The sequence below is a fragment of the Strongylocentrotus purpuratus genome, unplaced genomic scaffold (assembly GCF_000002235.5).
Source record: "Strongylocentrotus purpuratus isolate Spur 01 unplaced genomic scaffold, Spur_5.0 spur5_scaffold_10, whole genome shotgun sequence".
In the NCBI taxonomy this organism is placed as follows: Eukaryota; Metazoa; Echinodermata; class Echinoidea; order Camarodonta; family Strongylocentrotidae; genus Strongylocentrotus; species Strongylocentrotus purpuratus.
The window spans coordinates 192219-216662 of NW_022145595.1; the positions used below are offsets into that span (position 1 = coordinate 192219).

At 42.9% G+C, this 24444-nt stretch overlaps 49 non-coding genes across 49 annotated transcripts; all 49 read right to left on the reverse strand.

The window, feature by feature from the left end:
• Positions 1-222: 222 nt before the first annotated feature.
• LOC115922053 lies at positions 223-341 on the reverse strand. Its single transcript, XR_004063313.1, has one exon. It is a non-coding gene; the product is annotated as a 5S ribosomal RNA (ribosomal RNA).
• A 380-nt stretch (positions 342-721) lies between these two features.
• On the reverse strand, positions 722-840 carry LOC115922054. The gene has a single exon (XR_004063314.1). It is a non-coding gene; the product is annotated as a 5S ribosomal RNA (ribosomal RNA).
• Positions 841-1220: 380 nt separating this feature from the next.
• On the reverse strand, positions 1221-1339 carry LOC115922055. The gene has a single exon (XR_004063315.1). It is a non-coding gene; the product is annotated as a 5S ribosomal RNA (ribosomal RNA).
• A 379-nt stretch (positions 1340-1718) lies between these two features.
• LOC115922056 lies at positions 1719-1837 on the reverse strand. The gene has a single exon (XR_004063316.1). It is a non-coding gene; the product is annotated as a 5S ribosomal RNA (ribosomal RNA).
• Positions 1838-2216: 379 nt separating this feature from the next.
• On the reverse strand, positions 2217-2335 carry LOC115922057. The gene has a single exon (XR_004063317.1). It is a non-coding gene; the product is annotated as a 5S ribosomal RNA (ribosomal RNA).
• Positions 2336-2715: 380 nt separating this feature from the next.
• LOC115922058 lies at positions 2716-2834 on the reverse strand. The gene has a single exon (XR_004063318.1). It is a non-coding gene; the product is annotated as a 5S ribosomal RNA (ribosomal RNA).
• A 379-nt stretch (positions 2835-3213) lies between these two features.
• On the reverse strand, positions 3214-3332 carry LOC115922060. The gene has a single exon (XR_004063320.1). It is a non-coding gene; the product is annotated as a 5S ribosomal RNA (ribosomal RNA).
• A 379-nt stretch (positions 3333-3711) lies between these two features.
• LOC115922061 lies at positions 3712-3830 on the reverse strand. The gene has a single exon (XR_004063321.1). It is a non-coding gene; the product is annotated as a 5S ribosomal RNA (ribosomal RNA).
• Positions 3831-4210: 380 nt separating this feature from the next.
• LOC115922062 lies at positions 4211-4329 on the reverse strand. The gene has a single exon (XR_004063322.1). It is a non-coding gene; the product is annotated as a 5S ribosomal RNA (ribosomal RNA).
• Positions 4330-4709: 380 nt separating this feature from the next.
• Positions 4710-4828, reverse strand: LOC115922063. The gene has a single exon (XR_004063323.1). It is a non-coding gene; the product is annotated as a 5S ribosomal RNA (ribosomal RNA).
• Positions 4829-5208: 380 nt separating this feature from the next.
• Positions 5209-5327, reverse strand: LOC115922064. The gene has a single exon (XR_004063324.1). It is a non-coding gene; the product is annotated as a 5S ribosomal RNA (ribosomal RNA).
• A 380-nt stretch (positions 5328-5707) lies between these two features.
• Positions 5708-5826, reverse strand: LOC115921877. The gene has a single exon (XR_004063144.1). It is a non-coding gene; the product is annotated as a 5S ribosomal RNA (ribosomal RNA).
• A 380-nt stretch (positions 5827-6206) lies between these two features.
• Positions 6207-6325, reverse strand: LOC115921878. Its single transcript, XR_004063145.1, has one exon. It is a non-coding gene; the product is annotated as a 5S ribosomal RNA (ribosomal RNA).
• A 380-nt stretch (positions 6326-6705) lies between these two features.
• Positions 6706-6824, reverse strand: LOC115921879. The gene has a single exon (XR_004063146.1). It is a non-coding gene; the product is annotated as a 5S ribosomal RNA (ribosomal RNA).
• Positions 6825-7204: 380 nt separating this feature from the next.
• Positions 7205-7323, reverse strand: LOC115921880. The gene has a single exon (XR_004063147.1). It is a non-coding gene; the product is annotated as a 5S ribosomal RNA (ribosomal RNA).
• Positions 7324-7703: 380 nt separating this feature from the next.
• LOC115921881 lies at positions 7704-7822 on the reverse strand. Its single transcript, XR_004063148.1, has one exon. It is a non-coding gene; the product is annotated as a 5S ribosomal RNA (ribosomal RNA).
• Positions 7823-8201: 379 nt separating this feature from the next.
• LOC115921883 lies at positions 8202-8320 on the reverse strand. The gene has a single exon (XR_004063150.1). It is a non-coding gene; the product is annotated as a 5S ribosomal RNA (ribosomal RNA).
• A 379-nt stretch (positions 8321-8699) lies between these two features.
• On the reverse strand, positions 8700-8818 carry LOC115921884. Its single transcript, XR_004063151.1, has one exon. It is a non-coding gene; the product is annotated as a 5S ribosomal RNA (ribosomal RNA).
• Positions 8819-9198: 380 nt separating this feature from the next.
• Positions 9199-9317, reverse strand: LOC115921885. The gene has a single exon (XR_004063152.1). It is a non-coding gene; the product is annotated as a 5S ribosomal RNA (ribosomal RNA).
• Positions 9318-9696: 379 nt separating this feature from the next.
• Positions 9697-9815, reverse strand: LOC115921886. The gene has a single exon (XR_004063153.1). It is a non-coding gene; the product is annotated as a 5S ribosomal RNA (ribosomal RNA).
• A 380-nt stretch (positions 9816-10195) lies between these two features.
• On the reverse strand, positions 10196-10314 carry LOC115921887. Its single transcript, XR_004063154.1, has one exon. It is a non-coding gene; the product is annotated as a 5S ribosomal RNA (ribosomal RNA).
• Positions 10315-10694: 380 nt separating this feature from the next.
• Positions 10695-10813, reverse strand: LOC115921888. The gene has a single exon (XR_004063155.1). It is a non-coding gene; the product is annotated as a 5S ribosomal RNA (ribosomal RNA).
• A 380-nt stretch (positions 10814-11193) lies between these two features.
• On the reverse strand, positions 11194-11312 carry LOC115921889. Its single transcript, XR_004063156.1, has one exon. It is a non-coding gene; the product is annotated as a 5S ribosomal RNA (ribosomal RNA).
• Positions 11313-11692: 380 nt separating this feature from the next.
• Positions 11693-11811, reverse strand: LOC115921890. The gene has a single exon (XR_004063157.1). It is a non-coding gene; the product is annotated as a 5S ribosomal RNA (ribosomal RNA).
• Positions 11812-12191: 380 nt separating this feature from the next.
• Positions 12192-12310, reverse strand: LOC115921891. Its single transcript, XR_004063158.1, has one exon. It is a non-coding gene; the product is annotated as a 5S ribosomal RNA (ribosomal RNA).
• Positions 12311-12690: 380 nt separating this feature from the next.
• Positions 12691-12809, reverse strand: LOC115921892. The gene has a single exon (XR_004063159.1). It is a non-coding gene; the product is annotated as a 5S ribosomal RNA (ribosomal RNA).
• A 380-nt stretch (positions 12810-13189) lies between these two features.
• Positions 13190-13308, reverse strand: LOC115921894. The gene has a single exon (XR_004063161.1). It is a non-coding gene; the product is annotated as a 5S ribosomal RNA (ribosomal RNA).
• A 380-nt stretch (positions 13309-13688) lies between these two features.
• LOC115921896 lies at positions 13689-13807 on the reverse strand. Its single transcript, XR_004063162.1, has one exon. It is a non-coding gene; the product is annotated as a 5S ribosomal RNA (ribosomal RNA).
• Positions 13808-14187: 380 nt separating this feature from the next.
• LOC115921897 lies at positions 14188-14306 on the reverse strand. Its single transcript, XR_004063163.1, has one exon. It is a non-coding gene; the product is annotated as a 5S ribosomal RNA (ribosomal RNA).
• Positions 14307-14686: 380 nt separating this feature from the next.
• Positions 14687-14805, reverse strand: LOC115921898. The gene has a single exon (XR_004063164.1). It is a non-coding gene; the product is annotated as a 5S ribosomal RNA (ribosomal RNA).
• Positions 14806-15185: 380 nt separating this feature from the next.
• On the reverse strand, positions 15186-15304 carry LOC115921899. Its single transcript, XR_004063165.1, has one exon. It is a non-coding gene; the product is annotated as a 5S ribosomal RNA (ribosomal RNA).
• A 380-nt stretch (positions 15305-15684) lies between these two features.
• On the reverse strand, positions 15685-15803 carry LOC115921900. Its single transcript, XR_004063166.1, has one exon. It is a non-coding gene; the product is annotated as a 5S ribosomal RNA (ribosomal RNA).
• A 380-nt stretch (positions 15804-16183) lies between these two features.
• On the reverse strand, positions 16184-16302 carry LOC115921901. The gene has a single exon (XR_004063168.1). It is a non-coding gene; the product is annotated as a 5S ribosomal RNA (ribosomal RNA).
• A 380-nt stretch (positions 16303-16682) lies between these two features.
• LOC115921902 lies at positions 16683-16801 on the reverse strand. The gene has a single exon (XR_004063169.1). It is a non-coding gene; the product is annotated as a 5S ribosomal RNA (ribosomal RNA).
• A 380-nt stretch (positions 16802-17181) lies between these two features.
• LOC115921903 lies at positions 17182-17300 on the reverse strand. The gene has a single exon (XR_004063170.1). It is a non-coding gene; the product is annotated as a 5S ribosomal RNA (ribosomal RNA).
• A 380-nt stretch (positions 17301-17680) lies between these two features.
• LOC115921904 lies at positions 17681-17799 on the reverse strand. The gene has a single exon (XR_004063171.1). It is a non-coding gene; the product is annotated as a 5S ribosomal RNA (ribosomal RNA).
• Positions 17800-18179: 380 nt separating this feature from the next.
• On the reverse strand, positions 18180-18298 carry LOC115921906. The gene has a single exon (XR_004063173.1). It is a non-coding gene; the product is annotated as a 5S ribosomal RNA (ribosomal RNA).
• A 379-nt stretch (positions 18299-18677) lies between these two features.
• Positions 18678-18796, reverse strand: LOC115921907. The gene has a single exon (XR_004063174.1). It is a non-coding gene; the product is annotated as a 5S ribosomal RNA (ribosomal RNA).
• A 380-nt stretch (positions 18797-19176) lies between these two features.
• On the reverse strand, positions 19177-19295 carry LOC115921908. Its single transcript, XR_004063175.1, has one exon. It is a non-coding gene; the product is annotated as a 5S ribosomal RNA (ribosomal RNA).
• Positions 19296-19675: 380 nt separating this feature from the next.
• Positions 19676-19794, reverse strand: LOC115921909. Its single transcript, XR_004063176.1, has one exon. It is a non-coding gene; the product is annotated as a 5S ribosomal RNA (ribosomal RNA).
• A 380-nt stretch (positions 19795-20174) lies between these two features.
• Positions 20175-20293, reverse strand: LOC115921910. Its single transcript, XR_004063177.1, has one exon. It is a non-coding gene; the product is annotated as a 5S ribosomal RNA (ribosomal RNA).
• Positions 20294-20673: 380 nt separating this feature from the next.
• Positions 20674-20792, reverse strand: LOC115921911. The gene has a single exon (XR_004063178.1). It is a non-coding gene; the product is annotated as a 5S ribosomal RNA (ribosomal RNA).
• Positions 20793-21172: 380 nt separating this feature from the next.
• On the reverse strand, positions 21173-21291 carry LOC115921912. The gene has a single exon (XR_004063179.1). It is a non-coding gene; the product is annotated as a 5S ribosomal RNA (ribosomal RNA).
• A 380-nt stretch (positions 21292-21671) lies between these two features.
• On the reverse strand, positions 21672-21790 carry LOC115921913. Its single transcript, XR_004063180.1, has one exon. It is a non-coding gene; the product is annotated as a 5S ribosomal RNA (ribosomal RNA).
• A 380-nt stretch (positions 21791-22170) lies between these two features.
• LOC115921914 lies at positions 22171-22289 on the reverse strand. The gene has a single exon (XR_004063181.1). It is a non-coding gene; the product is annotated as a 5S ribosomal RNA (ribosomal RNA).
• Positions 22290-22669: 380 nt separating this feature from the next.
• Positions 22670-22788, reverse strand: LOC115921915. The gene has a single exon (XR_004063182.1). It is a non-coding gene; the product is annotated as a 5S ribosomal RNA (ribosomal RNA).
• Positions 22789-23168: 380 nt separating this feature from the next.
• Positions 23169-23287, reverse strand: LOC115921917. Its single transcript, XR_004063184.1, has one exon. It is a non-coding gene; the product is annotated as a 5S ribosomal RNA (ribosomal RNA).
• A 380-nt stretch (positions 23288-23667) lies between these two features.
• LOC115921918 lies at positions 23668-23786 on the reverse strand. The gene has a single exon (XR_004063185.1). It is a non-coding gene; the product is annotated as a 5S ribosomal RNA (ribosomal RNA).
• Positions 23787-24166: 380 nt separating this feature from the next.
• On the reverse strand, positions 24167-24285 carry LOC115921919. Its single transcript, XR_004063186.1, has one exon. It is a non-coding gene; the product is annotated as a 5S ribosomal RNA (ribosomal RNA).
• Positions 24286-24444: the final 159 nt, after the last annotated feature.

Genomic DNA, 24444 nt, shown 5'->3' on the forward strand with positions numbered 1-24444 from the left:
ATAAACGATGTAAATATGTTCATTCAGGGCCCCATGGAAGACCACTACTTGTTGGTGAATGGGCTACGTACCCTGCCAAAAGATTAGAAACAAATAAATAAATAAATTTAAAAAGAAACCCCCCAAAAACAGAGGGAAAGGGAAGGTAAGAGGAGGGTTTCAGCATGTCAAGGGCGTCACCTCAAGCAAAAACAATTCCCCAAAAAAAAAAATTAAAAAAAATGCCTACAACACCCGGTATTCCCAGGCGGTCTCCCATCCAAGTACTAACCAGGCCCTACGCTGCTTGACTTCGGTGATCGGACGAGAACCGGTATATTCAGCATGGTATGGTCGTAGGCGAAAGACATCATCGTTCAACCTATTTGAAGTTAAAGACTGACGTCATCATTGAGCATGCGCACAAAGTGCGCTTTATTGACCAGTGTCAATGTTACGTCATGGCCCGTGTCTTGGAAACGGTTGAGGGTTATTTTTGTTACTGTTCTGCATAAATGTTATAAACGATGTAAATATGTTCATTCAGGGCCCCATGGAAGACCACTACTTGTTGGTGAATGGGCTACGTACCCTGCCAAAAGATTAGAAACAAATAAATAAATAAATTTAAAAAGAAACCCCCCAAAAACAGAGGGAAAGGGAAGGTAAGAGGAGGGTTTCAGCATGTCAAGGGCGTCACCTCAAGCAAAAACAATTCCCCAAAAAAAAAAATTAAAAAAAATGCCTACAACACCCGGTATTCCCAGGCGGTCTCCCATCCAAGTACTAACCAGGCCCTACGCTGCTTGACTTCGGTGATCGGACGAGAACCGGTATATTCAGCATGGTATGGTCGTAGGCGAAAGACATCATCGTTCAACCTATTTGAAGTTAAAGACTGACGTCATCATTGAGCATGCGCACAAAGTGCGCTTTATTGACCAGTGTCAATGTTACGTCATGGCCCGTGTCTTGGAAACGGTTGAGGGTTATTTTTGTTACTGTTCTGCATAAATGTTATAAACGATGTAAATATGTTCATTCAGGGCCCCATGGAAGACCACTACTTGTTGGTGAATGGGCTACGTACCCTGCCAAAAGATTAGAAACAAATAAATAAATAAATTTAAAAAGAAACCCCCCAAAAACAGAGGGAAAGGGAAGGTAAGAGGAGGGTTTCAGCATGTCAAGGGCGTCACCTCAAGCAAAAACAATTCCCCAAAAAAAAAAATTAAAAAAAATGCCTACAACACCCGGTATTCCCAGGCGGTCTCCCATCCAAGTACTAACCAGGCCCTACGCTGCTTGACTTCGGTGATCGGACGAGAACCGGTATATTCAGCATGGTATGGTCGTAGGCGAAAGACATCATCGTTCAACCTATTTGAAGTTAAAGACTGACGTCATCATTGAGCATGCGCACAAAGTGCGCTTTATTGACCAGTGTCAATGTTACGTCATGGCCCGTGTCTTGGAAACGGTTGAGGGTTATTTTTGTTACTGTTCTGCATAAATGTTATAAACGATGTAAATATGTTCATTCAGGGCCCCATGGAAGACCACTACTTGTTGGTGAATGGGCTACGTACCCTGCCAAAAGATTAGAAACAAATAAATAAATAAATTTAAAAAGAAACCCCCAAAAACAGAGGGAAAGGGAAGGTAAGAGGAGGGTTTCAGCATGTCAAGGGCGTCACCTCAAGCAAAAACAATTCCCCAAAAAAAAAAATTAAAAAAAATGCCTACAACACCCGGTATTCCCAGGCGGTCTCCCATCCAAGTACTAACCAGGCCCTACGCTGCTTGACTTCGGTGATCGGACGAGAACCGGTATATTCAGCATGGTATGGTCGTAGGCGAAAGACATCATCGTTCAACCTATTTGAAGTTAAAGACTGACGTCATCATTGAGCATGCGCACAAAGTGCGCTTTATTGACCAGTGTCAATGTTACGTCATGGCCCGTGTCTTGGAAACGGTTGAGGGTTATTTTTGTTACTGTTCTGCATAAATGTTATAAACGATGTAAATATGTTCATTCAGGGCCCCATGGAAGACCACTACTTGTTGGTGAATGGGCTACGTACCCTGCCAAAAGATTAGAAACAAATAAATAAATAAATTTAAAAAGAAACCCCCAAAAACAGAGGGAAAGGGAAGGTAAGAGGAGGGTTTCAGCATGTCAAGGGCGTCACCTCAAGCAAAAACAATTCCCCAAAAAAAAAAATTAAAAAAAATGCCTACAACACCCGGTATTCCCAGGCGGTCTCCCATCCAAGTACTAACCAGGCCCTACGCTGCTTGACTTCGGTGATCGGACGAGAACCGGTATATTCAGCATGGTATGGTCGTAGGCGAAAGACATCATCGTTCAACCTATTTGAAGTTAAAGACTGACGTCATCATTGAGCATGCGCACAAAGTGCGCTTTATTGACCAGTGTCAATGTTACGTCATGGCCCGTGTCTTGGAAACGGTTGAGGGTTATTTTTGTTACTGTTCTGCATAAATGTTATAAACGATGTAAATATGTTCATTCAGGGCCCCATGGAAGACCACTACTTGTTGGTGAATGGGCTACGTACCCTGCCAAAAGATTAGAAACAAATAAATAAATAAATTTAAAAAGAAACCCCCCAAAAACAGAGGGAAAGGGAAGGTAAGAGGAGGGTTTCAGCATGTCAAGGGCGTCACCTCAAGCAAAAACAATTCCCCAAAAAAAAAAATTAAAAAAAATGCCTACAACACCCGGTATTCCCAGGCGGTCTCCCATCCAAGTACTAACCAGGCCCTACGCTGCTTGACTTCGGTGATCGGACGAGAACCGGTATATTCAGCATGGTATGGTCGTAGGCGAAAGACATCATCGTTCAACCTATTTGAAGTTAAAGACTGACGTCATCATTGAGCATGCGCACAAAGTGCGCTTTATTGACCAGTGTCAATGTTACGTCATGGCCCGTGTCTTGGAAACGGTTGAGGGTTATTTTTGTTACTGTTCTGCATAAATGTTATAAACGATGTAAATATGTTCATTCAGGGCCCCATGGAAGACCACTACTTGTTGGTGAATGGGCTACGTACCCTGCCAAAAGATTAGAAACAAATAAATAAATAAATTTAAAAAGAAACCCCCAAAAACAGAGGGAAAGGGAAGGTAAGAGGAGGGTTTCAGCATGTCAAGGGCGTCACCTCAAGCAAAAACAATTCCCCAAAAAAAAAAATTAAAAAAAATGCCTACAACACCCGGTATTCCCAGGCGGTCTCCCATCCAAGTACTAACCAGGCCCTACGCTGCTTGACTTCGGTGATCGGACGAGAACCGGTATATTCAGCATGGTATGGTCGTAGGCGAAAGACATCATCGTTCAACCTATTTGAAGTTAAAGACTGACGTCATCATTGAGCATGCGCACAAAGTGCGCTTTATTGACCAGTGTCAATGTTACGTCATGGCCCGTGTCTTGGAAACGGTTGAGGGTTATTTTTGTTACTGTTCTGCATAAATGTTATAAACGATGTAAATATGTTCATTCAGGGCCCCATGGAAGACCACTACTTGTTGGTGAATGGGCTACGTACCCTGCCAAAAGATTAGAAACAAATAAATAAATAAATTTAAAAAGAAACCCCCCAAAAACAGAGGGAAAGGGAAGGTAAGAGGAGGGTTTCAGCATGTCAAGGGCGTCACCTCAAGCAAAAACAATTCCCCAAAAAAAAAATTAAAAAAAATGCCTACAACACCCGGTATTCCCAGGCGGTCTCCCATCCAAGTACTAACCAGGCCCTACGCTGCTTGACTTCGGTGATCGGACGAGAACCGGTATATTCAGCATGGTATGGTCGTAGGCGAAAGACATCATCGTTCAACCTATTTGAAGTTAAAGACTGACGTCATCATTGAGCATGCGCACAAAGTGCGCTTTATTGACCAGTGTCAATGTTACGTCATGGCCCGTGTCTTGGAAACGGTTGAGGGTTATTTTTGTTACTGTTCTGCATAAATGTTATAAACGATGTAAATATGTTCATTCAGGGCCCCATGGAAGACCACTACTTGTTGGTGAATGGGCTACGTACCCTGCCAAAAGATTAGAAACAAATAAATAAATAAATTTAAAAAGAAACCCCCCAAAAACAGAGGGAAAGGGAAGGTAAGAGGAGGGTTTCAGCATGTCAAGGGCGTCACCTCAAGCAAAAACAATTCCCCAAAAAAAAAAATTAAAAAAAATGCCTACAACACCCGGTATTCCCAGGCGGTCTCCCATCCAAGTACTAACCAGGCCCTACGCTGCTTGACTTCGGTGATCGGACGAGAACCGGTATATTCAGCATGGTATGGTCGTAGGCGAAAGACATCATCGTTCAACCTATTTGAAGTTAAAGACTGACGTCATCATTGAGCATGCGCACAAAGTGCGCTTTATTGACCAGTGTCAATGTTACGTCATGGCCCGTGTCTTGGAAACGGTTGAGGGTTATTTTTGTTACTGTTCTGCATAAATGTTATAAACGATGTAAATATGTTCATTCAGGGCCCCATGGAAGACCACTACTTGTTGGTGAATGGGCTACGTACCCTGCCAAAAGATTAGAAACAAATAAATAAATAAATTTAAAAAGAAACCCCCCAAAAACAGAGGGAAAGGGAAGGTAAGAGGAGGGTTTCAGCATGTCAAGGGCGTCACCTCAAGCAAAAACAATTCCCCAAAAAAAAAAATTAAAAAAAATGCCTACAACACCCGGTATTCCCAGGCGGTCTCCCATCCAAGTACTAACCAGGCCCTACGCTGCTTGACTTCGGTGATCGGACGAGAACCGGTATATTCAGCATGGTATGGTCGTAGGCGAAAGACATCATCGTTCAACCTATTTGAAGTTAAAGACTGACGTCATCATTGAGCATGCGCACAAAGTGCGCTTTATTGACCAGTGTCAATGTTACGTCATGGCCCGTGTCTTGGAAACGGTTGAGGGTTATTTTTGTTACTGTTCTGCATAAATGTTATAAACGATGTAAATATGTTCATTCAGGGCCCCATGGAAGACCACTACTTGTTGGTGAATGGGCTACGTACCCTGCCAAAAGATTAGAAACAAATAAATAAATAAATTTAAAAAGAAACCCCCCAAAAACAGAGGGAAAGGGAAGGTAAGAGGAGGGTTTCAGCATGTCAAGGGCGTCACCTCAAGCAAAAACAATTCCCCAAAAAAAAAAATTAAAAAAAATGCCTACAACACCCGGTATTCCCAGGCGGTCTCCCATCCAAGTACTAACCAGGCCCTACGCTGCTTGACTTCGGTGATCGGACGAGAACCGGTATATTCAGCATGGTATGGTCGTAGGCGAAAGACATCATCGTTCAACCTATTTGAAGTTAAAGACTGACGTCATCATTGAGCATGCGCACAAAGTGCGCTTTATTGACCAGTGTCAATGTTACGTCATGGCCCGTGTCTTGGAAACGGTTGAGGGTTATTTTTGTTACTGTTCTGCATAAATGTTATAAACGATGTAAATATGTTCATTCAGGGCCCCATGGAAGACCACTACTTGTTGGTGAATGGGCTACGTACCCTGCCAAAAGATTAGAAACAAATAAATAAATAAATTTAAAAAGAAACCCCCCAAAAACAGAGGGAAAGGGAAGGTAAGAGGAGGGTTTCAGCATGTCAAGGGCGTCACCTCAAGCAAAAACAATTCCCCAAAAAAAAAAATTAAAAAAAATGCCTACAACACCCGGTATTCCCAGGCGGTCTCCCATCCAAGTACTAACCAGGCCCTACGCTGCTTGACTTCGGTGATCGGACGAGAACCGGTATATTCAGCATGGTATGGTCGTAGGCGAAAGACATCATCGTTCAACCTATTTGAAGTTAAAGACTGACGTCATCATTGAGCATGCGCACAAAGTGCGCTTTATTGACCAGTGTCAATGTTACGTCATGGCCCGTGTCTTGGAAACGGTTGAGGGTTATTTTTGTTACTGTTCTGCATAAATGTTATAAACGATGTAAATATGTTCATTCAGGGCCCCATGGAAGACCACTACTTGTTGGTGAATGGGCTACGTACCCTGCCAAAAGATTAGAAACAAATAAATAAATAAATTTAAAAAGAAACCCCCCAAAAACAGAGGGAAAGGGAAGGTAAGAGGAGGGTTTCAGCATGTCAAGGGCGTCACCTCAAGCAAAAACAATTCCCCAAAAAAAAAAATTAAAAAAAATGCCTACAACACCCGGTATTCCCAGGCGGTCTCCCATCCAAGTACTAACCAGGCCCTACGCTGCTTGACTTCGGTGATCGGACGAGAACCGGTATATTCAGCATGGTATGGTCGTAGGCGAAAGACATCATCGTTCAACCTATTTGAAGTTAAAGACTGACGTCATCATTGAGCATGCGCACAAAGTGCGCTTTATTGACCAGTGTCAATGTTACGTCATGGCCCGTGTCTTGGAAACGGTTGAGGGTTATTTTTGTTACTGTTCTGCATAAATGTTATAAACGATGTAAATATGTTCATTCAGGGCCCCATGGAAGACCACTACTTGTTGGTGAATGGGCTACGTACCCTGCCAAAAGATTAGAAACAAATAAATAAATAAATTTAAAAAGAAACCCCCCAAAAACAGAGGGAAAGGGAAGGTAAGAGGAGGGTTTCAGCATGTCAAGGGCGTCACCTCAAGCAAAAACAATTCCCCAAAAAAAAAAATTAAAAAAAATGCCTACAACACCCGGTATTCCCAGGCGGTCTCCCATCCAAGTACTAACCAGGCCCTACGCTGCTTGACTTCGGTGATCGGACGAGAACCGGTATATTCAGCATGGTATGGTCGTAGGCGAAAGACATCATCGTTCAACCTATTTGAAGTTAAAGACTGACGTCATCATTGAGCATGCGCACAAAGTGCGCTTTATTGACCAGTGTCAATGTTACGTCATGGCCCGTGTCTTGGAAACGGTTGAGGGTTATTTTTGTTACTGTTCTGCATAAATGTTATAAACGATGTAAATATGTTCATTCAGGGCCCCATGGAAGACCACTACTTGTTGGTGAATGGGCTACGTACCCTGCCAAAAGATTAGAAACAAATAAATAAATAAATTTAAAAAGAAACCCCCCAAAAACAGAGGGAAAGGGAAGGTAAGAGGAGGGTTTCAGCATGTCAAGGGCGTCACCTCAAGCAAAAACAATTCCCCAAAAAAAAAAATTAAAAAAAATGCCTACAACACCCGGTATTCCCAGGCGGTCTCCCATCCAAGTACTAACCAGGCCCTACGCTGCTTGACTTCGGTGATCGGACGAGAACCGGTATATTCAGCATGGTATGGTCGTAGGCGAAAGACATCATCGTTCAACCTATTTGAAGTTAAAGACTGACGTCATCATTGAGCATGCGCACAAAGTGCGCTTTATTGACCAGTGTCAATGTTACGTCATGGCCCGTGTCTTGGAAACGGTTGAGGGTTATTTTTGTTACTGTTCTGCATAAATGTTATAAACGATGTAAATATGTTCATTCAGGGCCCCATGGAAGACCACTACTTGTTGGTGAATGGGCTACGTACCCTGCCAAAAGATTAGAAACAAATAAATAAATAAATTTAAAAAGAAACCCCCCAAAAACAGAGGGAAAGGGAAGGTAAGAGGAGGGTTTCAGCATGTCAAGGGCGTCACCTCAAGCAAAAACAATTCCCCAAAAAAAAAAATTAAAAAAAATGCCTACAACACCCGGTATTCCCAGGCGGTCTCCCATCCAAGTACTAACCAGGCCCTACGCTGCTTGACTTCGGTGATCGGACGAGAACCGGTATATTCAGCATGGTATGGTCGTAGGCGAAAGACATCATCGTTCAACCTATTTGAAGTTAAAGACTGACGTCATCATTGAGCATGCGCACAAAGTGCGCTTTATTGACCAGTGTCAATGTTACGTCATGGCCCGTGTCTTGGAAACGGTTGAGGGTTATTTTTGTTACTGTTCTGCATAAATGTTATAAACGATGTAAATATGTTCATTCAGGGCCCCATGGAAGACCACTACTTGTTGGTGAATGGGCTACGTACCCTGCCAAAAGATTAGAAACAAATAAATAAATAAATTTAAAAAGAAACCCCCCAAAAACAGAGGGAAAGGGAAGGTAAGAGGAGGGTTTCAGCATGTCAAGGGCGTCACCTCAAGCAAAAACAATTCCCCAAAAAAAAAATTAAAAAAAATGCCTACAACACCCGGTATTCCCAGGCGGTCTCCCATCCAAGTACTAACCAGGCCCTACGCTGCTTGACTTCGGTGATCGGACGAGAACCGGTATATTCAGCATGGTATGGTCGTAGGCGAAAGACATCATCGTTCAACCTATTTGAAGTTAAAGACTGACGTCATCATTGAGCATGCGCACAAAGTGCGCTTTATTGACCAGTGTCAATGTTACGTCATGGCCCGTGTCTTGGAAACGGTTGAGGGTTATTTTTGTTACTGTTCTGCATAAATGTTATAAACGATGTAAATATGTTCATTCAGGGCCCCATGGAAGACCACTACTTGTTGGTGAATGGGCTACGTACCCTGCCAAAAGATTAGAAACAAATAAATAAATAAATTTAAAAAGAAACCCCCAAAAACAGAGGGAAAGGGAAGGTAAGAGGAGGGTTTCAGCATGTCAAGGGCGTCACCTCAAGCAAAAACAATTCCCCAAAAAAAAAAATTAAAAAAAATGCCTACAACACCCGGTATTCCCAGGCGGTCTCCCATCCAAGTACTAACCAGGCCCTACGCTGCTTGACTTCGGTGATCGGACGAGAACCGGTATATTCAGCATGGTATGGTCGTAGGCGAAAGACATCATCGTTCAACCTATTTGAAGTTAAAGACTGACGTCATCATTGAGCATGCGCACAAAGTGCGCTTTATTGACCAGTGTCAATGTTACGTCATGGCCCGTGTCTTGGAAACGGTTGAGGGTTATTTTTGTTACTGTTCTGCATAAATGTTATAAACGATGTAAATATGTTCATTCAGGGCCCCATGGAAGACCACTACTTGTTGGTGAATGGGCTACGTACCCTGCCAAAAGATTAGAAACAAATAAATAAATAAATTTAAAAAGAAACCCCCCAAAAACAGAGGGAAAGGGAAGGTAAGAGGAGGGTTTCAGCATGTCAAGGGCGTCACCTCAAGCAAAAACAATTCCCCAAAAAAAAAAATTAAAAAAAATGCCTACAACACCCGGTATTCCCAGGCGGTCTCCCATCCAAGTACTAACCAGGCCCTACGCTGCTTGACTTCGGTGATCGGACGAGAACCGGTATATTCAGCATGGTATGGTCGTAGGCGAAAGACATCATCGTTCAACCTATTTGAAGTTAAAGACTGACGTCATCATTGAGCATGCGCACAAAGTGCGCTTTATTGACCAGTGTCAATGTTACGTCATGGCCCGTGTCTTGGAAACGGTTGAGGGTTATTTTTGTTACTGTTCTGCATAAATGTTATAAACGATGTAAATATGTTCATTCAGGGCCCCATGGAAGACCACTACTTGTTGGTGAATGGGCTACGTACCCTGCCAAAAGATTAGAAACAAATAAATAAATAAATTTAAAAAGAAACCCCCAAAAACAGAGGGAAAGGGAAGGTAAGAGGAGGGTTTCAGCATGTCAAGGGCGTCACCTCAAGCAAAAACAATTCCCCAAAAAAAAAAATTAAAAAAAATGCCTACAACACCCGGTATTCCCAGGCGGTCTCCCATCCAAGTACTAACCAGGCCCTACGCTGCTTGACTTCGGTGATCGGACGAGAACCGGTATATTCAGCATGGTATGGTCGTAGGCGAAAGACATCATCGTTCAACCTATTTGAAGTTAAAGACTGACGTCATCATTGAGCATGCGCACAAAGTGCGCTTTATTGACCAGTGTCAATGTTACGTCATGGCCCGTGTCTTGGAAACGGTTGAGGGTTATTTTTGTTACTGTTCTGCATAAATGTTATAAACGATGTAAATATGTTCATTCAGGGCCCCATGGAAGACCACTACTTGTTGGTGAATGGGCTACGTACCCTGCCAAAAGATTAGAAACAAATAAATAAATAAATTTAAAAAGAAACCCCCCAAAAACAGAGGGAAAGGGAAGGTAAGAGGAGGGTTTCAGCATGTCAAGGGCGTCACCTCAAGCAAAAACAATTCCCCAAAAAAAAAAATTAAAAAAAATGCCTACAACACCCGGTATTCCCAGGCGGTCTCCCATCCAAGTACTAACCAGGCCCTACGCTGCTTGACTTCGGTGATCGGACGAGAACCGGTATATTCAGCATGGTATGGTCGTAGGCGAAAGACATCATCGTTCAACCTATTTGAAGTTAAAGACTGACGTCATCATTGAGCATGCGCACAAAGTGCGCTTTATTGACCAGTGTCAATGTTACGTCATGGCCCGTGTCTTGGAAACGGTTGAGGGTTATTTTTGTTACTGTTCTGCATAAATGTTATAAACGATGTAAATATGTTCATTCAGGGCCCCATGGAAGACCACTACTTGTTGGTGAATGGGCTACGTACCCTGCCAAAAGATTAGAAACAAATAAATAAATAAATTTAAAAAGAAACCCCCCAAAAACAGAGGGAAAGGGAAGGTAAGAGGAGGGTTTCAGCATGTCAAGGGCGTCACCTCAAGCAAAAACAATTCCCCAAAAAAAAAAATTAAAAAAAATGCCTACAACACCCGGTATTCCCAGGCGGTCTCCCATCCAAGTACTAACCAGGCCCTACGCTGCTTGACTTCGGTGATCGGACGAGAACCGGTATATTCAGCATGGTATGGTCGTAGGCGAAAGACATCATCGTTCAACCTATTTGAAGTTAAAGACTGACGTCATCATTGAGCATGCGCACAAAGTGCGCTTTATTGACCAGTGTCAATGTTACGTCATGGCCCGTGTCTTGGAAACGGTTGAGGGTTATTTTTGTTACTGTTCTGCATAAATGTTATAAACGATGTAAATATGTTCATTCAGGGCCCCATGGAAGACCACTACTTGTTGGTGAATGGGCTACGTACCCTGCCAAAAGATTAGAAACAAATAAATAAATAAATTTAAAAAGAAACCCCCCAAAAACAGAGGGAAAGGGAAGGTAAGAGGAGGGTTTCAGCATGTCAAGGGCGTCACCTCAAGCAAAAACAATTCCCCAAAAAAAAAAATTAAAAAAAATGCCTACAACACCCGGTATTCCCAGGCGGTCTCCCATCCAAGTACTAACCAGGCCCTACGCTGCTTGACTTCGGTGATCGGACGAGAACCGGTATATTCAGCATGGTATGGTCGTAGGCGAAAGACATCATCGTTCAACCTATTTGAAGTTAAAGACTGACGTCATCATTGAGCATGCGCACAAAGTGCGCTTTATTGACCAGTGTCAATGTTACGTCATGGCCCGTGTCTTGGAAACGGTTGAGGGTTATTTTTGTTACTGTTCTGCATAAATGTTATAAACGATGTAAATATGTTCATTCAGGGCCCCATGGAAGACCACTACTTGTTGGTGAATGGGCTACGTACCCTGCCAAAAGATTAGAAACAAATAAATAAATAAATTTAAAAAGAAACCCCCCAAAAACAGAGGGAAAGGGAAGGTAAGAGGAGGGTTTCAGCATGTCAAGGGCGTCACCTCAAGCAAAAACAATTCCCCAAAAAAAAAAATTAAAAAAAATGCCTACAACACCCGGTATTCCCAGGCGGTCTCCCATCCAAGTACTAACCAGGCCCTACGCTGCTTGACTTCGGTGATCGGACGAGAACCGGTATATTCAGCATGGTATGGTCGTAGGCGAAAGACATCATCGTTCAACCTATTTGAAGTTAAAGACTGACGTCATCATTGAGCATGCGCACAAAGTGCGCTTTATTGACCAGTGTCAATGTTACGTCATGGCCCGTGTCTTGGAAACGGTTGAGGGTTATTTTTGTTACTGTTCTGCATAAATGTTATAAACGATGTAAATATGTTCATTCAGGGCCCCATGGAAGACCACTACTTGTTGGTGAATGGGCTACGTACCCTGCCAAAAGATTAGAAACAAATAAATAAATAAATTTAAAAAGAAACCCCCCAAAAACAGAGGGAAAGGGAAGGTAAGAGGAGGGTTTCAGCATGTCAAGGGCGTCACCTCAAGCAAAAACAATTCCCCAAAAAAAAAAATTAAAAAAAATGCCTACAACACCCGGTATTCCCAGGCGGTCTCCCATCCAAGTACTAACCAGGCCCTACGCTGCTTGACTTCGGTGATCGGACGAGAACCGGTATATTCAGCATGGTATGGTCGTAGGCGAAAGACATCATCGTTCAACCTATTTGAAGTTAAAGACTGACGTCATCATTGAGCATGCGCACAAAGTGCGCTTTATTGACCAGTGTCAATGTTACGTCATGGCCCGTGTCTTGGAAACGGTTGAGGGTTATTTTTGTTACTGTTCTGCATAAATGTTATAAACGATGTAAATATGTTCATTCAGGGCCCCATGGAAGACCACTACTTGTTGGTGAATGGGCTACGTACCCTGCCAAAAGATTAGAAACAAATAAATAAATAAATTTAAAAAGAAACCCCCCAAAAACAGAGGGAAAGGGAAGGTAAGAGGAGGGTTTCAGCATGTCAAGGGCGTCACCTCAAGCAAAAACAATTCCCCAAAAAAAAAAATTAAAAAAAATGCCTACAACACCCGGTATTCCCAGGCGGTCTCCCATCCAAGTACTAACCAGGCCCTACGCTGCTTGACTTCGGTGATCGGACGAGAACCGGTATATTCAGCATGGTATGGTCGTAGGCGAAAGACATCATCGTTCAACCTATTTGAAGTTAAAGACTGACGTCATCATTGAGCATGCGCACAAAGTGCGCTTTATTGACCAGTGTCAATGTTACGTCATGGCCCGTGTCTTGGAAACGGTTGAGGGTTATTTTTGTTACTGTTCTGCATAAATGTTATAAACGATGTAAATATGTTCATTCAGGGCCCCATGGAAGACCACTACTTGTTGGTGAATGGGCTACGTACCCTGCCAAAAGATTAGAAACAAATAAATAAATAAATTTAAAAAGAAACCCCCCAAAAACAGAGGGAAAGGGAAGGTAAGAGGAGGGTTTCAGCATGTCAAGGGCGTCACCTCAAGCAAAAACAATTCCCCAAAAAAAAAAATTAAAAAAAATGCCTACAACACCCGGTATTCCCAGGCGGTCTCCCATCCAAGTACTAACCAGGCCCTACGCTGCTTGACTTCGGTGATCGGACGAGAACCGGTATATTCAGCATGGTATGGTCGTAGGCGAAAGACATCATCGTTCAACCTATTTGAAGTTAAAGACTGACGTCATCATTGAGCATGCGCACAAAGTGCGCTTTATTGACCAGTGTCAATGTTACGTCATGGCCCGTGTCTTGGAAACGGTTGAGGGTTATTTTTGTTACTGTTCTGCATAAATGTTATAAACGATGTAAATATGTTCATTCAGGGCCCCATGGAAGACCACTACTTGTTGGTGAATGGGCTACGTACCCTGCCAAAAGATTAGAAACAAATAAATAAATAAATTTAAAAAGAAACCCCCCAAAAACAGAGGGAAAGGGAAGGTAAGAGGAGGGTTTCAGCATGTCAAGGGCGTCACCTCAAGCAAAAACAATTCCCCAAAAAAAAAAATTAAAAAAAATGCCTACAACACCCGGTATTCCCAGGCGGTCTCCCATCCAAGTACTAACCAGGCCCTACGCTGCTTGACTTCGGTGATCGGACGAGAACCGGTATATTCAGCATGGTATGGTCGTAGGCGAAAGACATCATCGTTCAACCTATTTGAAGTTAAAGACTGACGTCATCATTGAGCATGCGCACAAAGTGCGCTTTATTGACCAGTGTCAATGTTACGTCATGGCCCGTGTCTTGGAAACGGTTGAGGGTTATTTTTGTTACTGTTCTGCATAAATGTTATAAACGATGTAAATATGTTCATTCAGGGCCCCATGGAAGACCACTACTTGTTGGTGAATGGGCTACGTACCCTGCCAAAAGATTAGAAACAAATAAATAAATAAATTTAAAAAGAAACCCCCCAAAAACAGAGGGAAAGGGAAGGTAAGAGGAGGGTTTCAGCATGTCAAGGGCGTCACCTCAAGCAAAAACAATTCCCCAAAAAAAAAAATTAAAAAAAATGCCTACAACACCCGGTATTCCCAGGCGGTCTCCCATCCAAGTACTAACCAGGCCCTACGCTGCTTGACTTCGGTGATCGGACGAGAACCGGTATATTCAGCATGGTATGGTCGTAGGCGAAAGACATCATCGTTCAACCTATTTGAAGTTAAAGACTGACGTCATCATTGAGCATGCGCACAAAGTGCGCTTTATTGACCAGTGTCAATGTTACGTCATGGCCCGTGTCTTGGAAACGGTTGAGGGTTATTTTTGTTACTGTTCTGCATAAATGTTATAAACGATGTAAATATGTTCATTCAGGGCCCCATGGAAGACCACTACTTGTTGGTGAATGGGCTACGTACCCTGCCAAAAGATTAGAAACAAATAAATAAATAAATTTAAAAAGAAACCCCCCAAAAACAGAGGGAAAGGGAAGGTAAGAGGAGGGTTTCAGCATGTCAAGGGCGTCACCTCAAGCAAAAACAATTCCCCAAAAAAAAAAATTAAAAAAAATGCCTACAACACCCGGTATTCCCAGGCGGTCTCCCATCCAAGTACTAACCAGGCCCTACGCTGCTTGACTTCGGTGATCGGACGAGAACCGGTATATTCAGCATGGTATGGTCGTAGGCGAAAGACATCATCGTTCAACCTATTTGAAGTTAAAGACTGACGTCATCATTGAGCATGCGCACAAAGTGCGCTTTATTGACCAGTGTCAATGTTACGTCATGGCCCGTGTCTTGGAAACGGTTGAGGGTTATTTTTGTTACTGTTCTGCATAAATGTTATAAACGATGTAAATATGTTCATTCAGGGCCCCATGGAAGACCACTACTTGTTGGTGAATGGGCTACGTACCCTGCCAAAAGATTAGAAACAAATAAATAAATAAATTTAAAAAGAAACCCCCCAAAAACAGAGGGAAAGGGAAGGTAAGAGGAGGGTTTCAGCATGTCAAGGGCGTCACCTCAAGCAAAAACAATTCCCCAAAAAAAAAAATTAAAAAAAATGCCTACAACACCCGGTATTCCCAGGCGGTCTCCCATCCAAGTACTAACCAGGCCCTACGCTGCTTGACTTCGGTGATCGGACGAGAACCGGTATATTCAGCATGGTATGGTCGTAGGCGAAAGACATCATCGTTCAACCTATTTGAAGTTAAAGACTGACGTCATCATTGAGCATGCGCACAAAGTGCGCTTTATTGACCAGTGTCAATGTTACGTCATGGCCCGTGTCTTGGAAACGGTTGAGGGTTATTTTTGTTACTGTTCTGCATAAATGTTATAAACGATGTAAATATGTTCATTCAGGGCCCCATGGAAGACCACTACTTGTTGGTGAATGGGCTACGTACCCTGCCAAAAGATTAGAAACAAATAAATAAATAAATTTAAAAAGAAACCCCCCAAAAACAGAGGGAAAGGGAAGGTAAGAGGAGGGTTTCAGCATGTCAAGGGCGTCACCTCAAGCAAAAACAATTCCCCAAAAAAAAAAATTAAAAAAAATGCCTACAACACCCGGTATTCCCAGGCGGTCTCCCATCCAAGTACTAACCAGGCCCTACGCTGCTTGACTTCGGTGATCGGACGAGAACCGGTATATTCAGCATGGTATGGTCGTAGGCGAAAGACATCATCGTTCAACCTATTTGAAGTTAAAGACTGACGTCATCATTGAGCATGCGCACAAAGTGCGCTTTATTGACCAGTGTCAATGTTACGTCATGGCCCGTGTCTTGGAAACGGTTGAGGGTTATTTTTGTTACTGTTCTGCATAAATGTTATAAACGATGTAAATATGTTCATTCAGGGCCCCATGGAAGACCACTACTTGTTGGTGAATGGGCTACGTACCCTGCCAAAAGATTAGAAACAAATAAATAAATAAATTTAAAAAGAAACCCCCCAAAAACAGAGGGAAAGGGAAGGTAAGAGGAGGGTTTCAGCATGTCAAGGGCGTCACCTCAAGCAAAAACAATTCCCCAAAAAAAAAAATTAAAAAAAATGCCTACAACACCCGGTATTCCCAGGCGGTCTCCCATCCAAGTACTAACCAGGCCCTACGCTGCTTGACTTCGGTGATCGGACGAGAACCGGTATATTCAGCATGGTATGGTCGTAGGCGAAAGACATCATCGTTCAACCTATTTGAAGTTAAAGACTGACGTCATCATTGAGCATGCGCACAAAGTGCGCTTTATTGACCAGTGTCAATGTTACGTCATGGCCCGTGTCTTGGAAACGGTTGAGGGTTATTTTTGTTACTGTTCTGCATAAATGTTATAAACGATGTAAATATGTTCATTCAGGGCCCCATGGAAGACCACTACTTGTTGGTGAATGGGCTACGTACCCTGCCAAAAGATTAGAAACAAATAAATAAATAAATTTAAAAAGAAACCCCCCAAAAACAGAGGGAAAGGGAAGGTAAGAGGAGGGTTTCAGCATGTCAAGGGCGTCACCTCAAGCAAAAACAATTCCCCAAAAAAAAAAATTAAAAAAAATGCCTACAACACCCGGTATTCCCAGGCGGTCTCCCATCCAAGTACTAACCAGGCCCTACGCTGCTTGACTTCGGTGATCGGACGAGAACCGGTATATTCAGCATGGTATGGTCGTAGGCGAAAGACATCATCGTTCAACCTATTTGAAGTTAAAGACTGACGTCATCATTGAGCATGCGCACAAAGTGCGCTTTATTGACCAGTGTCAATGTTACGTCATGGCCCGTGTCTTGGAAACGGTTGAGGGTTATTTTTGTTACTGTTCTGCATAAATGTTATAAACGATGTAAATATGTTCATTCAGGGCCCCATGGAAGACCACTACTTGTTGGTGAATGGGCTACGTACCCTGCCAAAAGATTAGAAACAAATAAATAAATAAATTTAAAAAGAAACCCCCCAAAAACAGAGGGAAAGGGAAGGTAAGAGGAGGGTTTCAGCATGTCAAGGGCGTCACCTCAAGCAAAAACAATTCCCCAAAAAAAAAAATTAAAAAAAATGCCTACAACACCCGGTATTCCCAGGCGGTCTCCCATCCAAGTACTAACCAGGCCCTACGCTGCTTGACTTCGGTGATCGGACGAGAACCGGTATATTCAGCATGGTATGGTCGTAGGCGAAAGACATCATCGTTCAACCTATTTGAAGTTAAAGACTGACGTCATCATTGAGCATGCGCACAAAGTGCGCTTTATTGACCAGTGTCAATGTTACGTCATGGCCCGTGTCTTGGAAACGGTTGAGGGTTATTTTTGTTACTGTTCTGCATAAATGTTATAAACGATGTAAATATGTTCATTCAGGGCCCCATGGAAGACCACTACTTGTTGGTGAATGGGCTACGTACCCTGCCAAAAGATTAGAAACAAATAAATAAATAAATTTAAAAAGAAACCCCCCAAAAACAGAGGGAAAGGGAAGGTAAGAGGAGGGTTTCAGCATGTCAAGGGCGTCACCTCAAGCAAAAACAATTCCCCAAAAAAAAAAATTAAAAAAAATGCCTACAACACCCGGTATTCCCAGGCGGTCTCCCATCCAAGTACTAACCAGGCCCTACGCTGCTTGACTTCGGTGATCGGACGAGAACCGGTATATTCAGCATGGTATGGTCGTAGGCGAAAGACATCATCGTTCAACCTATTTGAAGTTAAAGACTGACGTCATCATTGAGCATGCGCACAAAGTGCGCTTTATTGACCAGTGTCAATGTTACGTCATGGCCCGTGTCTTGGAAACGGTTGAGGGTTATTTTTGTTACTGTTCTGCATAAATGTTATAAACGATGTAAATATGTTCATTCAGGGCCCCATGGAAGACCACTACTTGTTGGTGAATGGGCTACGTACCCTGCCAAAAGATTAGAAACAAATAAATAAATAAATTTAAAAAGAAACCCCCCAAAAACAGAGGGAAAGGGAAGGTAAGAGGAGGGTTTCAGCATGTCAAGGGCGTCACCTCAAGCAAAAACAATTCCCCAAAAAAAAAAATTAAAAAAAATGCCTACAACACCCGGTATTCCCAGGCGGTCTCCCATCCAAGTACTAACCAGGCCCTACGCTGCTTGACTTCGGTGATCGGACGAGAACCGGTATATTCAGCATGGTATGGTCGTAGGCGAAAGACATCATCGTTCAACCTATTTGAAGTTAAAGACTGACGTCATCATTGAGCATGCGCACAAAGTGCGCTTTATTGACCAGTGTCAATGTTACGTCATGGCCCGTGTCTTGGAAACGGTTGAGGGTTATTTTTGTTACTGTTCTGCATAAATGTTATAAACGATGTAAATATGTTCATTCAGGGCCCCATGGAAGACCACTACTTGTTGGTGAATGGGCTACGTACCCTGCCAAAAGATTAGAAACAAATAAATAAATAAATTTAAAAAGAAACCCCCAAAAACAGAGGGAAAGGGAAGGTAAGAGGAGGGTTTCAGCATGTCAAGGGCGTCACCTCAAGCAAAAACAATTCCCCAAAAAAAAAAATTAAAAAAAATGCCTACAACACCCGGTATTCCCAGGCGGTCTCCCATCCAAGTACTAACCAGGCCCTACGCTGCTTGACTTCGGTGATCGGACGAGAACCGGTATATTCAGCATGGTATGGTCGTAGGCGAAAGACATCATCGTTCAACCTATTTGAAGTTAAAGACTGACGTCATCATTGAGCATGCGCACAAAGTGCGCTTTATTGACCAGTGTCAATGTTACGTCATGGCCCGTGTCTTGGAAACGGTTGAGGGTTATTTTTGTTACTGTTCTGCATAAATGTTATAAACGATGTAAATATGTTCATTCAGGGCCCCATGGAAGACCACTACTTGTTGGTGAATGGGCTACGTACCCTGCCAAAAGATTAGAAACAAATAAATAAATAAATTTAAAAAGAAACCCCCCAAAAACAGAGGGAAAGGGAAGGTAAGAGGAGGGTTTCAGCATGTCAAGGGCGTCACCTCAAGCAAAAACAATTCCCCAAAAAAAAAAATTAAAAAAAATGCCTACAACACCCGGTATTCCCAGGCGGTCTCCCATCCAAGTACTAACCAGGCCCTACGCTGCTTGACTTCGGTGATCGGACGAGAACCGGTATATTCAGCATGGTATGGTCGTAGGCGAAAGACATCATCGTTCAACCTATTTGAAGTTAAAGACTGACGTCATCATTGAGCATGCGCACAAAGTGCGCTTTATTGACCAGTGTCAATGTTACGTCATGGCCCGTGTCTTGGAAACGGTTGAGGGTTATTTTTGTTACTGTTCTGCATAAATGTTATAAACGATGTAAATATGTTCATTCAGGGCCCCATGGAAGACCACTACTTGTTGGTGAATGGGCTACGTACCCTGCCAAAAGATTAGAAACAAATAAATAAATAAATTTAAAAAGAAACCCCCCAAAAACAGAGGGAAAGGGAAGGTAAGAGGAGGGTTTCAGCATGTCAAGGGCGTCACCTCAAGCAAAAACAATTCCCCAAAAAAAAAAATTAAAAAAAATGCCTACAACACCCGGTATTCCCAGGCGGTCTCCCATCCAAGTACTAACCAGGCCCTACGCTGCTTGACTTCGGTGATCGGACGAGAACCGGTATATTCAGCATGGTATGGTCGTAGGCGAAAGACATCATCGTTCAACCTATTTGAAGTTAAAGACTGACGTCATCATTGAGCATGCGCACAAAGTGCGCTTTATTGACCAGTGTCAATGTTACGTCATGGCCCGTGTCTTGGAAACGGTTGAGGGTTATTTTTGTTACTGTTCTGCATAAATGTTATAAACGATGTAAATATGTTCATTCAGGGCCCCATGGAAGACCACTACTTGTTGGTGAATGGGCTACGTACCCTGCCAAAAGATTAGAAACAAATAAATAAATAAATTTAAAAAGAAACCCCCCAAAAACAGAGGGAAAGGGAAGGTAAGAGGAGGGTTTCAGCATGTCAAGGGCGTCACCTCAAGCAAAAACAATTCCCCAAAAAAAAAAATTAAAAAAAATGCCTACAACACCCGGTATTCCCAGGCGGTCTCCCATCCAAGTACTAACCAGGCCCTACGCTGCTTGACTTCGGTGATCGGACGAGAACCGGTATATTCAGCATGGTATGGTCGTAGGCGAAAGACATCATCGTTCAACCTATTTGAAGTTAAAGACTGACGTCATCATTGAGCATGCGCACAAAGTGCGCTTTATTGACCAGTGTCAATGTTACGTCATGGCCCGTGTCTTGGAAACGGTTGAGGGTTATTTTTGTTACTGTTCTGCATAAATGTTATAAACGATGTAAATATGTTCATTCAGGGCCCCATGGAAGACCACTACTTGTTGGTGAATGGGCTACGTACCCTGCCAAAAGATTAGAAACAAATAAATAAATAAATTTAAAAAGAAACCCCCCAAAAACAGAGGGAAAGGGAAGGTAAGAGGAGGGTTTCAGCATGTCAAGGGCGTCACCTCAAGCAAAAACAATTCCCCAAAAAAAAAAATTAAAAAAAATGCCTACAACACCCGGTATTCCCAGGCGGTCTCCCATCCAAGTACTAACCAGGCCCTACGCTGCTTGACTTCGGTGATCGGACGAGAACCGGTATATTCAGCATGGTATGGTCGTAGGCGAAAGACATCATCGTTCAACCTATTTGAAGTTAAAGACTGACGTCATCATTGAGCATGCGCACAAAGTGCGCTTTATTGACCAGTGTCAATGTTACGTCATGGCCCGTGTCTTGGAAACGGTTGAGGGTTATTTTTGTTACTGTTCTGCATAAATGTTATAAACGATGTAAATATGTTCATTCAGGGCCCCATGGAAGACCACTACTTGTTGGTGAATGGGCTACGTACCCTGCCAAAAGATTAGAAACAAATAAATAAATAAATTTAAAAAGAAACCCCCCAAAAACAGAGGGAAAGGGAAGGTAAGAGGAGGGTTTCAGCATGTCAAGGGCGTCACCTCAAGCAAAAACAATTCCCCAAAAAAAAAAATTAAAAAAAATGCCTACAACACCCGGTATTCCCAGGCGGTCTCCCATCCAAGTACTAACCAGGCCCTACGCTGCTTGACTTCGGTGATCGGACGAGAACCGGTATATTCAGCATGGTATGGTCGTAGGCGAAAGACATCATCGTTCAACCTATTTGAAGTTAAAGACTGACGTCATCATTGAGCATGCGCACAAAGTGCGCTTTATTGACCAGTGTCAATGTTACGTCATGGCCCGTGTCTTGGAAACGGTTGAGGGTTATTTTTGTTACTGTTCTGCATAAATGTTATAAACGATGTAAATATGTTCATTCAGGGCCCCATGGAAGACCACTACTTGTTGGTGAATGGGCTACGTACCCTGCCAAAAGATTAGAAACAAATAAATAAATAAATTTAAAAAGAAACCCCCCAAAAACAGAGGGAAAGGGAAGGTAAGAGGAGGGTTTCAGCATGTCAAGGGCGTCACCTCAAGCAAAAACAATTCCCCAAAAAAAAAAATTAAAAAAAATGCCTACAACACCCGGTATTCCCAGGCGGTCTCCCATCCAAGTACTAACCAGGCCCTACGCTGCTTGACTTCGGTGATCGGACGAGAACCGGTATATTCAGCATGGTATGGTCGTAGGCGAAAGACATCATCGTTCAACCTATTTGAAGTTAAAGACTGACGTCATCATTGAGCATGCGCACAAAGTGCGCTTTATTGACCAGTGTCAATGTTACGTCATGGCCCGTGTCTTGGAAACGGTTGAGGGTTATTTTTGTTACTGTTCTGCATAAATGTTATAAACGATGTAAATATGTTCATTCAGGGCCCCATGGAAGACCACTACTTGTTGGTGAATGGGCTACGTACCCTGCCAAAAGATTAGAAACAAATAAATAAATAAATTTAAAAAGAAACCCCCCAAAAACAGAGGGAAAGGGAAGGTAAGAGGAGGGTTTCAGCATGTCAAGGGCGTCACCTCAAGCAAAAACAATTCCCCAAAAAAAAAAATTAAAAAAAATGCCTACAACACCCGGTATTCCCAGGCGGTCTCCCATCCAAGTACTAACCAGGCCCTACGCTGCTTGACTTCGGTGATCGGACGAGAACCGGTATATTCAGCATGGTATGGTCGTAGGCGAAAGACATCATCGTTCAACCTATTTGAAGTTAAAGACTGACGTCATCATTGAGCATGCGCACAAAGTGCGCTTTATTGACCAGTGTCAATGTTACGTCATGGCCCGTGTCTTGGAAACGGTTGAGGGTTATTTTTGTTACTGTTCTGCATAAATGTTATAAACGATGTAAATATGTTCATTCAGGGCCCCATGGAAGACCACTACTTGTTGGTGAATGGGCTACGTACCCTGCCAAAAGATTAGAAACAAATAAATAAATAAATTTAAAAAGAAACCCCCCAAAAACAGAGGGAAAGGGAAGGTAAGAGGAGGGTTTCAGCATGTCAAGGGCGTCACCTCAAGCAAAAACAATTCCCCAAAAAAAAAAATTAAAAAAAATGCCTACAACACCCGGTATTCCCAGGCGGTCTCCCATCCAAGTACTAACCAGGCCCTACGCTGCTTGACTTCGGTGATCGGACGAGAACCGGTATATTCAGCATGGTATGGTCGTAGGCGAAAGACATCATCGTTCAACCTATTTGAAGTTAAAGACTGACGTCATCATTGAGCATGCGCACAAAGTGCGCTTTATTGACCAGTGTCAATGTTACGTCATGGCCCGTGTCTTGGAAACGGTTGAGGGTTATTTTTGTTACTGTTCTGCATAAATGTTATAAACGATGTAAATATGTTCATTCAGGGCCCCATGGAAGACCACTACTTGTTGGTGAATGGGCTACGTACCCTGCCAAAAGATTAGAAACAAATAAATAAATAAATTTAAAAAGAAACCCCCCAAAAACAGAGGGAAAGGGAAGGTAAGAGGAGGGTTTCAGCATGTCAAGGGCGTCACCTCAAGCAAAAACAATTCCCCAAAAAAAAAAATTAAAAAAAATGCCTACAACACCCGGTATTCCCAGGCGGTCTCCCATCCAAGTACTAACCAGGCCCTACGCTGCTTGACTTCGGTGATCGGACGAGAACCGGTATATTCAGCATGGTATGGTCGTAGGCGAAAGACATCATCGTTCAACCTATTTGAAGTTAAAGACTGACGTCATCATTGAGCATGCGCACAAAGTGCGCTTTATTGACCAGTGTCAATGTTACGTCATGGCCCGTGTCTTGGAAACGGTTGAGGGTTATTTTTGTTACTGTTCTGCATAAATGTTATAAACGATGTAAATATGTTCATTCAGGGCCCCATGGAAGACCACTACTTGTTGGTGAATGGGCTACGTACCCTGCCAAAAGATTAGAAACAAATAAATAAATAAATTTAAAAAGAAACCCCCCAAAAACAGAGGGAAAGGGAAGGTAAGAGGAGGGTTTCAGCATGTCAAGGGCGTCACCTCAAGCAAAAACAATTCCCCAAAAAAAAAAATTAAAAAAAATGCCTACAACACCCGGTATTCCCAGGCGGTCTCCCATCCAAGTACTAACCAGGCCCTACGCTGCTTGACTTCGGTGATCGGACGAGAACCGGTATATTCAGCATGGTATGGTCGTAGGCGAAAGACATCATCGTTCAACCTATTTGAAGTTAAAGACTGACGTCATCATTGAGCATGCGCACAAAGTGCGCTTTATTGACCAGTGTCAATGTTACGTCATGGCCCGTGTCTTGGAAACGGTTGAGGGTTATTTTTGTTACTGTTCTGCATAAATGTTATAAACGATGTAAATATGTTCATTCAGGGCCCCATGGAAGACCACTACTTGTTGGTGAATGGGCTACGTACCCTGCCAAAAGATTAGAAACAAATAAATAAATAAATTTAAAAAGAAACCCCCCAAAAACAGAGGGAAAGGGAAGGTAAGAGGAGGGTTTCAGCATGTCAAGGGCGTCACCTCAAGCAAAAACAATTCCCCAAAAAAAAAAATTAAAAAAAATGCCTACAACACCCGGTATTCCCAGGCGGTCTCCCATCCAAGTACTAACCAGGCCCTACGCTGCTTGACTTCGGTGATCGGACGAGAACCGGTATATTCAGCATGGTATGGTCGTAGGCGAAAGACATCATCGTTCAACCTATTTGAAGTTAAAGACTGACGTCATCATTGAGCATGCGCACAAAGTGCGCTTTATTGACCAGTGTCAATGTTACGTCATGGCCCGTGTCTTGGAAACGGTTGAGGGTTATTTTTGTTACTGTTCTGCATAAATGTTA